This window comes from Engystomops pustulosus, chromosome 2 (genome assembly GCF_040894005.1).
Source record: "Engystomops pustulosus chromosome 2, aEngPut4.maternal, whole genome shotgun sequence".
Taxonomy (NCBI): Eukaryota; Metazoa; Chordata; class Amphibia; order Anura; family Leptodactylidae; genus Engystomops; species Engystomops pustulosus.
The window spans coordinates 4,089,733-4,106,424 of record NC_092412.1 but is presented as its reverse complement, the minus strand read 5'-3'; positions in this window follow the sequence as shown (position 1 = coordinate 4,106,424).

The window sequence follows — 16,692 nt, the reverse complement described above, 5'->3', positions numbered from 1 at the left end:
GGTTGCTCCTGTCAGTGACTAGCGTCCAGTAATACCGTGATTGCTCCTGTCAGTGACTAGCGTCCAGTAATACCGTGATTGCTCCTGTCAGTGATTAGCCTCCAGTAATACCGTGGTTGCTCCTGTCAGTGACTAGCGTCCAGTAATACCGTGATTGCTCCTGTCAGTGACTAGCGTCCAGTAATACCGTGATTGCTCCTGTCAGTGACTAGCCTCCAGTAATACCGTGGTTGCTCCTGTCAGTGACTAGTGTCCAGTAATACCGTGATTGCTCCTGTCAGTGATTAGCCTCCAGTAATACCGTGGTTGCTCCTGTCAGTGACTAGCGTCCAGTAATACCGTGATTGCTCCTGTCAGTGACTAGCGTCCAGTAATACCTTGATCTCTCCTGTCAGTGATTAGCCTCCAGTAATACCGTGATTGCTCCTGTCAGTGATTAGCCTCCAGTAATACCGTGATTGCTCCTGTCAGTGACTAGCCTCCAGTAATACCGTGATTGCTCCTGTCAGTGACTGGCATCCAGTAATACTGTGATTGCTCCTGTCAGTGACTAGCATCCAGTAATACTGTGATTGCTCCTGTCAGTGACTAGCGTCCAGTAATTCCGTGATTGCTCCTGTCAGTGACTAGGGTCCAGTAATACCGTGATAGATCCTGTCAGTGACAAGCGTCCAGTAATACCGTGATTGCTCCTGTCAGTGACTAGCCTCCAGTAATACCGTGATTGCTCCTGTCAGTGACTAGCGTCCAGTAATACCGTGATTGCTCCTGTCAGTGACTAGCGTCCAGTAATACCTTGATCTCTCCTGTCAGTGATTAGCCTCCAGTAATACCGTGATTGCTCCTGTCAGTGATTAGCCTCCAGTAATACCGTGATTGCTCCTGTCAGTGACTAGCCTCCAGTAATACCGTGATTGCTCCTGTCAGTGACTGGCATCCAGTAATACTGTGATTGCTCCTGTCAGTGACTAGCATCCAGTAATACTGTGATTGCTCCTGTCAGTGACTAGCGTCCAGTAATTCCGTGATTGCTCCTGTCAGTGACTAGGGTCCAGTAATACCGTGATAGATCCTGTCAGTGACTAGCCTCCAGTAATACCGTGATTGCTCCTGTCAGTGACTAGCCTCCAGTAATACCATGATTACTCCTGTCAGTGACTAGCCTCCAGTAATACCTTGATCTCTCCTGTCAGTGACTAGCGTCCAGTAATACCGTGATTGCTCCTGTCAGTTACTAGCCTCCTGTAATACCGTGATTGCTCCTGTCAGTGACTAGCGTCCAGTAATACCGTGATTGCTCCTGTCAGTGACTAGCGTCCAGTAATACCGTGATTGCTCCTGTCAGTGACTAGCCTCCAGTAATACCGTGATTGCTCCTGTCAGTGACTAGGGTCCAGTAATACCGTGATTGCTCCTGTCAGTGACTAGGGTCCAGTAATACCGTGATTGCTCCTGTCAGTGACTAGCCTCCAGTAATACCGTGATTGCTCCTGTCAGTGACTAGGGTCCAGTAATACCGTGATTGCTCCTGTCAGTGACTGGCGTCCAGTAATACCGTGATTGCTCCTGTCAGTGACTAGCCTCCAGTAATACCGTGATTGCTCCTGTCAGTGACTAGCCTCCAGTAATACTGTGATTGCTCCTGTCAGTGACTAGCCTCCAGTAATACCGTGATTGCTCCTGTCAGTGACTAACGTCCAGTAATACCGTGATTGCTCCTGTCAGTGACTAGCCTCCAGTAATACCGTGATTGCTCCTGTCAGTGACTGGCATCCAGTAATACCGTGATTGCTCCTGTCAGTGACTAGCATCCAGTAATACCGTGATTGCTCCTGTCAGTGACTAGCCTCCAGTAATACCGTGATTGCTCCTGTCAGTGACTAGCATCCAGTAATAACGTGATTGCTCCTGTCAGTGACTAGCGTCCAGTAATACCGTGATTGCTCCTGTCAGTGACTAGGGTCCAGTAATACCGTGATTGCTCCTGTCAGTGACTAGGGTCCAGTAATACCGTGATTGTTCCTGTCAGTGACTAGGGTCCAGTAATACCGTGATTGCTCCTGTCAGTGACTGGCGTCCAGTAATACCGTGATTGTTCCTGTCAGTGACTGGCGTCCAGTAATACCGTGATTGCTCCTGTCAGTGATTAGCCTCCAGTAATACCGTGATTGCTCCTGTCAGTGACTAGCGTCCAGTAATACCGTGATTGCTCCTGTCAGTGACTAGCGTCCAGTAATACCGTGATTGCTCCTGTCAGTGACTGGCGTCCAGTAATACCTTGATCTCTCCTGTCAGTGACTAGCCTCCAGTAATACAGTGATTGCTCCTGTCAGTGATTAGCCTCCAGTAATACCGTGATTGCTCCTGTCAGTGACTAGCGTCCAGTAATACCTTGATCTCTCCTGTCAGTGACTAGCCTCCAGTAATACCGTGATTGCTCCTGTCAGTGATTAGCCTCCAGTAATACCGTGATTGCTCCTGTCAGTGACTGGCGTCCAGTAATACCGTGATTGCTCCTGTCAGTGATTAGCCTCCAGTAATACCGTGATTGCTCCTGTCAGTGACTAGCGTCCAGTAATACCGTGATTGCTCCTGTCAGTGACTAGTGTCCAGTAATACCGTGATTGCTCCTGTCAGTGACTAGCCTCCAGTAATACCGTGATTGCTCCTGTCAGTGACTAGCGTCCAGTAATACCTTGATCTCTCCTGTCAGTGATTAGCCTCCAGTAATACCGTGATTGCTCCTGTCAGTGACTAGCGTCCAGTAATACCGTGATTGCTCCTGTCAGTGACTAGCTTCCAGTAATACCGTGATTGCTCCTGTCAGTGACTAGCGTCCAGTAATACCGTGATTGCTCCTGTCAGTGATTAGCCTCCAGTAATACCGTGGTTGCTCCTGTCAGTGACTAGTGTCCAGTAATACCGTGATTGCTCCTGTCAGGGATTAGCCTCCAGTAATACCGTGATTGCTCCTGTCAGTGAATATTACTTAGTAGTGTTATCTAGTTACCAAAATAAAATAACGCTTAAAAGATGCCCCAAAAAAACAAAACTTTACAAAATAGTATTTAGCTTTTGGGGTTTGAGGCAGGGTTTTAAATAAAGGGAAAACATAATAATTTATATCTACTCAGTTGGTCATATGTAAAGTTTGTAGTGCATATATATAGTGCAGATATATCTATATCTTCCTAACTGCGGCCTGTGGTGCCATCGGCAGAACACAAAAAGACTGATTAGTCTCATGAGCATTTACTGTCTCTTAAAATAGAAACATAAAAAAGATGTGCCTGTGCTAAGCCACATCCATGCTAATGAGATGCGCGCTCCTTCTGTCCCTGCAGGGACAACAGAGGTCACTACTAAAGACCAGTCAACAGAGATCCTAAAAAAGTCATAAAAAATGTAACTTCACCAGGGGGTTGAAGCGCAGGCTGCAACATCAAGTGATGCCAGCAGGATAGTTGCAGGACAGCACGTCCCGTCCCTAGTTGCACCAACTGCAAAAAATGCTCGTCCTCAAAAGAAATGCAGTGTCTGCCATAAAAATGGAGTCAGAAAGGACACTGGTTTTCAGTGCGTGACATCACCAACCAGGGCTCAGCATTCACCGATGTTTCCACAAATACCACACCTCTCTGGATTATAATTTTTTTTTGTATTTAATCACTTTTTAAGTCCTTTCAGAAATGTCCACATATTTATGCATTGTTCAGGGCCGCATCTACCATGAGCCGAAATAAAAACTGTGCCTCAGGCGGCAGAATTCAGAGCCCTTTGGGTGGGCGGCAAAATTTCTATTCTAATTTAAAGGTGGAGGAAGCAACATCCTAAAATAAAACCAATATCAAGAACAATATAAAAAAAAAGCACAAAAATATCTCAATGTAAAACGTAAAGAACACAAGTCTTTAATAGGGAATAAGGATGAAGAGCTGCTCTACACAGTGACAAAGGTGCGTCGAACTTCTCAACAAGGACACAAAGGTAAAATATATTGATAGGAGAGGAAAGTCTATGACAGTTTATGACAATGTAGGAAATAGATTTTGGACTGTGTCACACTACCAGACCGAGAGAACGGAGAATGTCTGAGGGGCTTTTCTCTGATGAAGGTTGGTCGAGAAGTCCTGTGTTCTTCTTGTCTTGGTTGTTGCTCAGGCTGGAATGTACTCTGGGTCACACCGGACTCAGGGGCAGATTCACTATCTCCAGGTAAGATGAAGTCCATCAATTGGTGGCGGAGGCTCTACTGGTGTTGTGCTTCTGACACTGTTCCATTACTTGGGCATCTTTTCTCAGACACCGTTTTATTCTCTGTATGGTCTGAACTACATTTGGTTTGGTTTCCCATTTGTTTGATGATGCAATGGCTACTCTTTCACCAAAAGCTATCACTTACCCAAAACGGCTTAGCTCCAGCTGGATGTTCATACTCCACTTTCTCTCACTTTTGGGCTTCTTGCATGCGGGCTTTCAGCATCATCCCGGTGTCTCTGATGGTGGTCGCCCACCACCAGTCAGAGGATCAATCAATGTCCAATCAGCTCTACTGTGAGGTGGGATGGTCCTCAGCAACTATCATAAAGCAAACAGTTCAGAAAATAGCTCCATAAGGATTTTCTCTGGACATCCATAAGGCAGTAGGAAACTTTTCCATAAAACAACTGCAGTAGTTTTGGCAGTTTGATCTTTTACAGGTAGAGCAACGTATATCACACGCATAACCGGACCTGCTGGGTCCCACTTTCAGGTGATCAATGCCCACGAGTTCTAGAGGTCTGATAGTTTTGGGATGTGATGGAGCTTTCTGATTCATTTCTTTCTCCCCTCGTGTTGCTGTGTGGGACATTCTTTACACCATTTCTCCACACATTCCTATCCAATAGAAACATCTTTTGTCTTGACTTCTCTGAGGTGACCAGATCTGTTGGGATAAGCGCCAAGAACAATTCTGACATCTCTGCTCGGGAATACAACTGGACAAATTCCGTCACCTGCACATGGATCAAGAGGGTTTATCATGATAATTCCCATTTTTATGAAGAGTTGTCTTCACTGTCTCCATAGTTGCTTTAATTCCGTATCCGGGTAATAGCTTTGCGCTCTCTCTGGGACTCGATGATTTAGCAGAAGGACCTGCAGCTCTCCCATTACTCAGCTCTCAGGTTGCAATTGTAATCACTGGTTTTTCTCAGAAAATGAATAAATAATTCTATGTTGTAGAAATTATTAGAATTTTGTTTGGCAAAGTCGCCATAAAATATTGGCATTTTTACTTCCCTTTGGGCAACCTCAAGCTGAAGGTCTGTAGTAATATGCTTACAAGACAAGCAGGGACCGAGCAAGACTGCCCCAGGCCCAGGGTTGTATAGATATTATAGCCCCTACAAGTTTGGAATTCACTCGGTACATATGGTACAAGAATCAAGATTCTTGAGGTTTCGACCATTTGGAGGACCTTCAAAGGTTCCCAAATGGCTCTTATTTAGCCATATGTACTTCAATTCAAGAGTAGAGAAATATGGAGCCAATCCCAATGCAGCTAAGGACTCTTCAATCCTCAGCAATGGACGGGCATCTTCATGAGTAATATTATTGAGCTTTCTATAGTCTCCACCAAATCTTGTATTGCCATCTTTTTTTCATACAATGACCACTAGTGCGGCCCCCGGACTGCGGCTTGTGTCTTGAATTACATTGGCATCTTTCATTTCCTGGATCGTTTTTTAACAGGCTGGTACAGGGCAGGGGGAATTGGTCTGTATCTCTGGATAGGAGGATGGGAACCTGTAGGAATAATGGACTCAATGGGGCTCATTTACTAAGGGTCTGAATCGCACACTTTCGTCGGGTTTCCCAAATATTTCCGATTTGCGCCGAATTGCCCTGGGATTTTGGCACACACGATCGAATTGTGGTGCATCGGTGCCGACTATAGGGGGCGTGGCCGTCGGACAACCCGACGGATTCGGAAAAAACGCAGAATTTAAAAAAAAAATTGTGTCACAAGAATAGCACTTACATGCATCCGGAAGAAGAAGTGAACTCTGGCGGACCTCGGCGCAGCAGCGACACCCGGTGGATATTGGGCGCATGGGCCTTAGTGAATCCCGGCAAGCTCCTAATCAACGTCGGACAAGGCACCATGGGATCGTGACTGGACCAGGTAAGTTAATGAGCTCCAATATATTTGGCTCCCCCAAAGTCTTTTCGCAATCTTCTTTAGCCATGGGTATCGCCAATGTCCATTTGTCAAATCAAGAGTGGGGAAATACGCAGTTATGGACTCTTCTATCCTCGGCAATGGACGGGCATCTTTATGTAGGAATAGTGGGCTCAATATCTTTGGCTCCCCCAAGGTCTTGTTGGTGCTTACTAAAGGTTTCATGATACTTTTTAGCAACACTCCGGCCACCACCGATTAGGTCAGCTGATGCAGTCATCTCTCCAACATGAATCTCAGACAACATGGGTTGGTGGCAACATCTTCTTGTGGTCTCTATGTTTGAATATCTTGCTGAACAGAAGTTACTGAGAGTCTTGGATTGTTACTTACCATAACTGAGCTACTGGATAATATTTTCTTCACTTTACCTTGGTTTCACTTTCACTACTTTTTCTTGGGGGCTATCACTAAACTACATCACCATAGGATGTTCTTCCATCAGGATGGGTTCCAGAGCCTGGTGGTCCTGAGCCTGGATACCAGGATGGACCCAGCACCACAGCAGGGTTTTAGTAGCGGGTTGAAGAATTACTGGACTGGCATTGGGAAATCTCTGTTGATCAGTCAGCACACGAATCATCTTCTGTATCACTTTCTGGTGATTTGGTGAGGCTGTTGGTAGGGATCTATGCATTGCCTCTAACATTTATGCATCACATTTGTGCAAGACATTCATAGGGTCATGTGTAGTCATCTTGGACAATAACAATCACAGGAACTTGGCAGGAACTTGTGTGTCTCCTACTTGGACAGTGGGTTTCCAGTACCTGTACAAGGGTGCAGGCTGTCCATTACATGCAATAATGGAAAACCTGGCATGGGGCGTCTGCATCTGCCGGTTACTGCTCCGGTGCTTCTGAAATGTGGCCTTCTGCATTGTGGTGACTTGTGATCAGGTATCCAGTAGGGCTGCAAGAGGTACTTCACTGATGTGGATAGTGACTTCTGGATGGGTGTCAGGGCCTCCACCTAGGATCTTTTGGACCTTTTGCCTCACCTCCTGAGGGGCGGTCTTTTGTCTCAGGGGATGACCTAACACCCAGCACTCTCTACATGGCGACTTCTGTGGCAGTGTCTACAATTGGGCCTTCTTGCTTATTAGACCTATCATTAGGTAACCTACCAGGGTGTCTTCTGTGTTGCTCATCTGGATGACGGTCTTTAGGTTGGCGTGACTAACGCTTTTGCTGTGAACTTCCCTTAGGCACCTGTAGCTTCAGGCATACTTCTTCTAGGCGCTGAGTCAGCAAGAATACTTGATCTTTCAGGTCAGCTCCTAGATCAGGAGCAGGTGTCACATTTCCGTGGGCAGCAGCGACAGGTTTTGCTGGAGGCGCAGTCTGAACAAACATGTTTATATTTTTTAAACTGTCAAGAGATAACGAAGCCGATTCCCCAGAAATGTTTGTTATCTCGGATCCCAACATTAGAATAGCTGATTCTTCAAAGCGAAGGAAGATATGGGCACATGGGACCTCAATAGGTTTCACATGGATTCATTGGGTACAGTTTTGGGCACCAGGGTATAAAAAGGACATAGTAGAACTGGAACGGGTGCAGAGGAGAGCAACCAGGATTATTAGGGGAATAGGGGGACTAGAATACAAGGACAGATTACAAAATGTATTATTCAGTTAAAAAAAAAGAAGACTGAGGGGAGACTTCATTACAATGTACAAATACCTGAACGGACAGTACAAGGATCTCTCCAAAGATCTTTTTATACCTAGGCCTGTGACCAGGACAAGGGGGCATCTTCTACACCTAGAGGAGAGGAAGCTCTACCATCACCATAGACAGGGGTCACCCTCTACACCTAGAGGAGAGGAGGTTCTACCATCACCATAGACAGGGGGCATCCTCTACACCTAGAGGAGAGGAGGTTCTACCATCACTATAGACAGGGGGCATCCTCTACGCCTGGAGGAGAGGAGGTTCTACCATCACCATAGACAGGGGGCATCCTCTACACCTAGAGGAGAGGAGGTTCTACCATCACCATAGACAGGGGGCATCCCCTACACCTAGAGGAGAGGAGGTTCTACCATGACCATAGACAGGGGCATCATCTACACCTAGAGGAGAGGAGGTTCTACCATCACCATAGACAGGGACATCCTCTACACCTAGAGAAGAGAAGGTTCTATCATTACCATGGACAGGGGCATCCTCTACACCTAGAGGCGTGGAGGTTATACCATCACCATAGACAGGGGGCATCCTCTACACCTAGAGGAGTGGAGGTTATACCATCACCATAGACAGGGAGCATCCTCTACACCTAGAGGAGAGGCGGTTCTACCATCGCCATAGACAGGGGGCATCTTCTACACCTAAAAGAGAGGAGGTTCCACCATAACCATAGACTGGGGACATCCTCTACACTTAGAGGAGAGTAGGTGCTAGCATCACTATAGACAGAAGGCATCCTCTACACCTAGAGGAGAGGAGGTTCTACCATCACCATAGACAGGGGGTATCCTCTACACCTAGAGGAGAGGAGGTTCTACCATCACCATAGACAGGGGGTATCCTCTACACCTAGAGGAGAGGAGGTTCTACCATCACCATAGACAGGGGACATCCTCTACACCTAGAGGAGAAGAGGATCTACCATCACCATAGACAGGGGGCATCCTCTACACCTAGAAGAGAGGAGGTTCTACTATCACCATAGACAGGGGCACCCTCTACACCTAGAGGAGAAGAGGATCTACCATCACCATAGACACGGGCAGCCTCTACACCTAGAGGAGAGGAGGATCTACCATCACCATAGACAGGGGCATCCTCTACACCTAGAGGAGAGGAGGTACTATCATCAACATAGAGAGGGGACATCCTCTACACCTTGAGGAGAGGAGGTTCTATCATCATCATAGACAGGGGGCATCCTCTACACCTAGTGGAGAGGAGATACTACCATCAACATAGACAGGGGGCATCCTCTACACCTAGAGGAGAGGAGGTTCTATCATCACCACAGACAGGGGGCATCCTCTTCATCTAGAGGAGAGGAGGTTCTACCATCACCATAGACAGGGGGCATCCTCTACACCTAGAGGAGAGGAGGTTCTACCATCACCATAGACAGGGGGCATCCTCTACACCCAGAGGAGAGGAGGTTCTACCATCACCATAGACAAGGGGCATCATCTACACCTAGAGAAGAGGAGGATCTACCATCACCATAGACAGGGGACATCCTCTACACCTAGAGGAGAGGAGGTTCTACCATCACCATAGACAGGGGGCATCCTCTACACCCAGAGGAGAGGAGGTTCTACCATCACCATAGACAAGGGGCATCATCTACACCTAGAGAAGAGGAGGATCTACCATCACCATAGACAGGGGACATCCTCTACACCTAGAGGAGAGGAGGTTCTACCATCACCATAGACAGGGGGCATCCTCTACACCCAGAGGAGAGGAGGTTCTACCATCACCATAGACAAGGGGCATCATCTACACCTAGAGAAGAGGAGGATCTACCATCACCATAGACAGGGGACATCCTCTACACCTAGAGGAGAGGAGGTTCTACCATCACCATAGACAGGGGACATCCTCTACACCTACAGGAGAGGAAGTTCTACCATCATAATTGACAGTGGGGATTCTCTACACCTAAAAGAGCAGAGGTTCTACTATTACCATAGATGGTGCATCCTCTACATCTAGAGAAGAGGAGGTTCTACCATCACCAAAGACAGGGGGTATCCTCTACACCTAGAGTAGAGGATGTTCTATCATCACTATAGACAAGGGTCATCCTTTACACCTACAGGAGTAGAGGTTATACCATCAATATAGATAGGGGGCATCCTCTACACCTAGAGGAGAAGCTGCTCAATCATCACCATAGACAGAAGGCATCCTCTACATCTAGAGGAGTGGTGGTTCTACCATAACCATAGACAGAAGGAATCCTCCATTCCTATAGGAGCGGCCGTTCTACCATCACCATACAACATGAGGAGAGGCGATTCTATCATCACCCCAGACAGGGGATATCCTCTACACCGAGAGGAAAGATACTTCCACCATGACCATAGACAGGGGGCGTACTCTACACCTAGTGGGGAGGAGGTTCTACCATCACCATAGACAGGGTGCATCCTCTACACCTAGAGGAGGATCTACCATCACAATAGACAGAGGGCATCCTCTACTCCTAGAGCACAGGAGGTCTTACCATCATCATAGACAGGGGACATCCTCTACACCTATAGGAGAGGAGGTTCTACCATCACCATAGACAGGGGGCATCCTCTACACCTAGAGGAGAGGAGGTTCTACCATCACCATAGACAGGGGGCATCCTCTACACCTAGAGGAGAGGAGGTTCTACCATCACCATAGACAGGGGGCATCCTCTACTCCTAGAGCACAGGAGGTCTTACCATCATCATAGACAGGAGGCATCCTCTACACCTAGAGGAGAGGAGGTTTTACCATTATCATAAACAGGGGGAATCCTCTACACCTAGAGGAAAGGATGTTCTACCATCACCATAGACAGGAGGCATCCTCTACACCTAGAGGAGAGGAGGTTTTACCATTATCATAAACAGGGGGAATCCTCTACACCTAGAGGAGAGGAGGTTCTACCATCACCATAGACAGGGGGCATCCTCTACACCTAGAGGAAAGGAGGTTCTACCATCACCATAGACAGGGGGCATCCTCTACACCTAGAGGAAAGGAGGTTCTACCATCACCATAGACAAGGGGCATCCTCTACACCTAGAGGAGAGAAGGATCTACCATCACCATAGACAGGAGACATCCTCTTCACATAGAGGAGAGGAGGTTCTACCATCACCATAGACAGGGGACATCCTCTACACCTAGAGGAGAGGAGGTTCTACCATCACCATAGACAGGAGGCATCCTCTACACCTAGAGGAGAGGAGGTTCTACCATCTCCACAGACAGGGGGCATCCTCTACACCTAGAGGAGAGGAGGGTCTACCATCACCATAGACAGGGGGCATCCTCTACACCTAGAGGAGAGGAGGTTCTACCATCACCATAGACAGAGGGCATCCTCTACACCTAGAGGAGAGGAGGTTCTACCATCACCATAGACAGGGGGCATCCCCAAACCTAGAGAAGAGGAGGTTCTACCACCACCATAGACAGGGGCATCCTCTACACCTAGAGGAAAGGAGGTTCTACCATCACCATAGACAGGGGACATCTTCTACACCTAGAAGAGAGCAGGTTTAATTCATCTCAAACAAAAGTCTAGTATCTGCAACTTTCTGAAGATTGTTTGTGGTTTTATGACGGGTTTTAAAGATGGAGGAGCCGGATCTTGAGAAATGGAACACAGTAGCCAAGGAAGAGGCTTAAACCACAGATAACATCTTCCAATGATAAGCCCTATATGAGCTTTCTAAGACCTATAATGACCATATAGCTTCCTGGTGGAGATACAATCACCAGAAAAATACCTAAAAACTATTCCCAGGGGACTGAGAATCTCTATAACTCACACTGAGAGGTTGCGAAATGTGACCCTGATGAACAGGTGGGGACAGGAAAACCCAAACACGTCTCTTAGATTTATGCAGTTTCTACTAGAGAATTGGACAGTTTTGAACACCCACTCACCAATGGGGGAATTATGGATAATAAAAACTACAGAACCCTCTGTATGGACCTTCCTGCAGATAAGACCACATATAGGAGATTGGAACAAACCCCACAACTGTGTCCCAAAATTACTTTTGGGGATTCTATCTAGGGTCCTAGAACAGGAATTAATAAAACAGATTGAATCTTGACTTCCTGTACATTTCCCAGTGTGGTGACATTTAATTAATTGCTATAAATACACAAGGGCTTGGGGTTGATGGTCTTGACCAAAGCCTTGGGTCTATATTGACGTTCTCCTGAGATCCTTCATGGAATCAGTTACTGGCGTCTACAGTTCTATGCCTAATGATATCGAACTGAGGGCAGCGCGACATTTCCTGAGCTCCGGAAACTGGACTAATTTTGGCGCACTTTCGTCGGTAGCCCGAATATTTCCGTTTTGCACCGCATTGCCCCAGGATTTTGCCGCATGCGATCGAAGTGTGCCACATCAGCGTCGGCTTTCTTGCGGCATAAATCAGGGGGTGTGGCTGTCGGACAACCCGACGGATTTGGAAGAACCGCAGAATTTAAAACATGCACCAGGAAGAAGAAGGTGAACCTTGGCAGACCTTGGCGAAGCAGTGACACCTGCTGGATATCGGGCGCTGGACCTTAGTGAATACCTGCAGACCCAAATCCGCGTCGGACTGGATCCCGACTGGACCGGGTAAGTAAATGTGCCCCAATGAGTTTGTCCTGGAGCTTTCAGTGTCTTCTATGACAAGTAATTATTATGTGTCTCCGGGCAGATTTAACCACCAGCTCAGAGACACTGCGATGGGGACCCCCTGTAGCCCCTCATATGATAGGAGGCCACAGGTGTTTCTTCGGATTAACTGGACCACTGGCAAGAAAGACCAATGGAATCCTTGCGGTGCTAAATAATAATAATGACCTGAATCTGCACTTTACTGTGACAAACAGTCCACTTTATTTAGTGTGCTCATGCCCGAGTGCCCGATGGATTTGGAAGAACCGCAGAATTTAAAACATGCACCAGGAAGAAGGTGAATGGAATGGCCGAGTGTGCTAATGGCCGAGTGTACTAATGCCCGAGAGTGCTAATGCTCATATGTGCTCATGGCCGAGTGTGCTCATGCCCGAGTGTGCTAATGGCCGAGAGTGCTAATGCCCGAGAGCGCCAATGCCCGAGAGCGCCAATGCCCGAGAGCGCCAATGCCCGAGAGCGCTAATGCCCGAGAGCGCTAATGCCCGTATGTACCAATGCCCCAGTGTGCTAATGCTCGTATGTGCTAATGCCCGAGTGTGCTCATGGCCGAGTGTGCTCATGGCCGAGTGTGCTCATGCCCGAGAGTGCTCATGCTCGAGAGTGCTCATGCTCGAGAGTGCTAATGCTCGAGAGTGCTAATTCCCCAGTGTCCTAATGCCCCAGCGTGCTAATGCCCCAGTGTCCTAATTCCCGAGAGTGCTAATGCCCGAGAGTGCTATTGCCAGAGAGTGCTATTGCCCGAGAGTGCTAATGCCCGAGAGTGCTAATGCCCGAGAGTGCTAATGCCCGAGAGTGCTATTGCCAGAGAGCGCTAATGCCCGTATGTACCAATGCCCCAGTGTGCTAATGCTCGTATGTGCTAATGCCCGAGTGTGAAGCTATATAATCATTGTGGCAATGTTAAAAACATCAATTAGAAAGGGCAGTAGAATGGTAAACTTACAATAAAATACGAAGAATGGAAGCATTTTTGTTAACCACTCTTATAATGCTGTGCAACTGTTTTTCTTCTCTCCTCCATTCACCTAGCTCCTCAGTTTCCACCATCCACATCTTCCATCCTTTCTTCACCTCTCTACTCCTCTCAGGCACTCTATATTTTATGTAACCACCATAGTTCCTCTTGATCTGCTGTGAAGTAGAGACAACCGTTTAATAAATCACTTAACCATCTTTTGTTTCTGACTGTTCTCCTCCCATAAACAAAAGGTAATATATTTTCAAACCCTGAACATCCATCTTTCAGCTTGAAACTTTCCACCTTTAAAAAACCTGGTAACCTCATTACTATACAGTATATAGTACATCCCTTCTCCTCCTTCTGTACCGCCTTTGACATGCTCGATCTGTGTGCAATAAACTTGAGTCAGTCATTTCACCTGCTGGCCTTCACTGAAACATCAACAGGATGACACTGCCTCCCCTGCTGCGCTGTGCTATGGTGATTTGCAATAATCGAACTTCTCCAGACCTTAGAATAGGCAGGGAGGTGGAATAATTTCCAGGTCATTCTTGTACCCTCTCTCACATTCCCTTCTTTTGAGGTCCAAATCCTCATGTTGCTCACCATACCAGTTGCTTGACCACTCTGCTTCCTGGCTTCCTATCTTGAGATATTCCAACACTTATCATGGGAGACTTCAACGTCCCTATTAACACCCCCAAAAACATCTCCCCTTCTGCATCTCTGGTCTTATCACTAATTATATACTATATCAGGCTATATACTACAGGGGGCTGGCAGGCTAAATACTACAGGGGCAGTCTGGCTGTATACTACTGGTGGCTGGCAGGCTATATACTACAGGGCCTGGCTGTATACTACAGGGGGCTGGCTGGCTGTATACTACGGGGGCTGGCTGGATTTATACTACAGGAAGTTAGCTATAAGCTACAGGGGGCTAGCTATATACCACTGTGGGCTGGCTGGCTATATACTACTGGGAAGAACGGGCTGGCTGGCCATATACTGGGGATGCTGGAACCAATGCATTTCCCTGCCTCGGCTTTTACTCAAGTAAATAGGTTTTCCCAGTTTTTGGTGGTAATATTAGGTGCCTCGGCTCCAACTCGAGTATATACAGTACATTATTTAGTCTTTGCCCAACTCTCTTCAGTCTCTGACTTTACTAACACGACTTTTCTACTTCCTTGTTTCCTCCTGTACAGAACCTGCCGATTTATCACACATACCAGAACCCACGTGCCACTAGTGATCACCATCGCGATCAACGCTCTCTGCTCTCTTGGCAGCGTTTCATATTCGCTTCGCTCTATTGGCCTGAAGGACCCTGCACTCTCTGTTTTCTTCCTCTCTGTCTTACCGTACCTTCAGCGTCTTCTTCTCTGGATCTCTCCCCTCTCTTGATCTTCCTCTCAGAGTCAGGTCCCTCAGGGCTCAGTCCTGGGTCCTCTTCTCTTCTCATTCTATACTGCCCCCATCGGACAAACCATGAGTAGATTTGGTTTCTAATATCATCTCTCTGCTGATGTCCCCCAACAACACTCCTGCCTTACTCCAGAACACTAATGATTGGCTCACATTTATACTAATATATATATACACTATAGGAGCACAGTGTGGTGTCCATGTATAGACCAGATGGGACAGGTCCTCCAGTAGATGAGCCGCCCTTCTATACAATATATAGTATATACATATACTAAAGGAACACAGTGTGGTGTCCATGTATAGACCAGATGGGACAGGTCCTCCAGTAGATGAGCGGCCCTTCTATACAATATATACTATATACATATACTATAGGAACACAGTGTGGTGTCCATGTATAGACCAGATGGGACAGGTCCTCCAGTGGATGAGCCGCCCTTCTATACAATATACAGTATATACATATACTATAGGAACACAGTGTGGTGTCCATGTATAGACCAGATAGGACAGGTCCTCCAGTAGATGAGCCGCCCTTCTATACAATATATACTATATACATATACTATAGGAGCACAGTGTGGTGTCCATGTATAGACCACATGGGAGATGTCCTCCAGTAGATGAGTCGACCTTCTACACAATATATACTATATACATATACTATAGGAGCACAGTGTGGTGTCCATGTATAGACCAGATGGGACAGGTCCTCCGGTAGATAAGCCGCCCTTCTATACAATATATACTATATACTATGATACTATAGGAGCACAGTGTGATGTACATGTATAGTCCAGATGGGACAGGTCCTGCAGTAGATGAGTCGACCTTCTACACAATATATACTATATACATATACTATAGGAGCACAGTGTGGTGTCCATGTATAGACCAGATGGGACAGGTCCTCCAGTAGATGAGCCGTCCTTCTATACAATATATTCTATATACATATACTATAGGAACACAGTGTGGTGTCCATGTATAGACCAGATGGGACAGGTCCTCCAGTAGATGAGCCGCCCTTCTATACAATATATAGTATATACATATTCTATAGGAGCACAGTGTGGTGTCCATGTATAGACCAGATGGGACAGGACCTCCAGTAGATGAGCCGCCCTTCTATACAATATATACTATATAAATATACTATAGGAGCACAGTGTGTTGTCTATGTATAGACCAGATGGGACAGGTCCTCCAGTAGATGAGCCGCCCTTCTATACAATATATTCTATATACATATACTATAGTAACACAGTGTGGTGTACATGTATAGACCAAATGGGACAGGTCCTCCAGTAGATGAGCCGCCCTTCAATACAATATATACTATAGGAACACAGTGTGGTGTCCATGTGTAGACAAGATGGGACAGGTCCTCCAGTAGATGAGCCGCCCTTCTATACAATATATACTATATAATATACTATAGGAGCACAGTGTGGTGTCTATGTATAGACCAGATGGGACAGGTCCTCCAGTAGATGAGCCGCCCTTCTATACAATATATTCTATATACATATACTATAGTAACACAGTGTGGTGTACATGTATAGACCAAATGGGACAGGTCCTCCAGTAGATGAGCCGCCCTTCAATACAATATATACTATAAGAGCACAGTTTGGTATCCATGTATAGTCCAGATGGGACAGGTCCTCCGGTAGATGAGCCGCCCTTCTA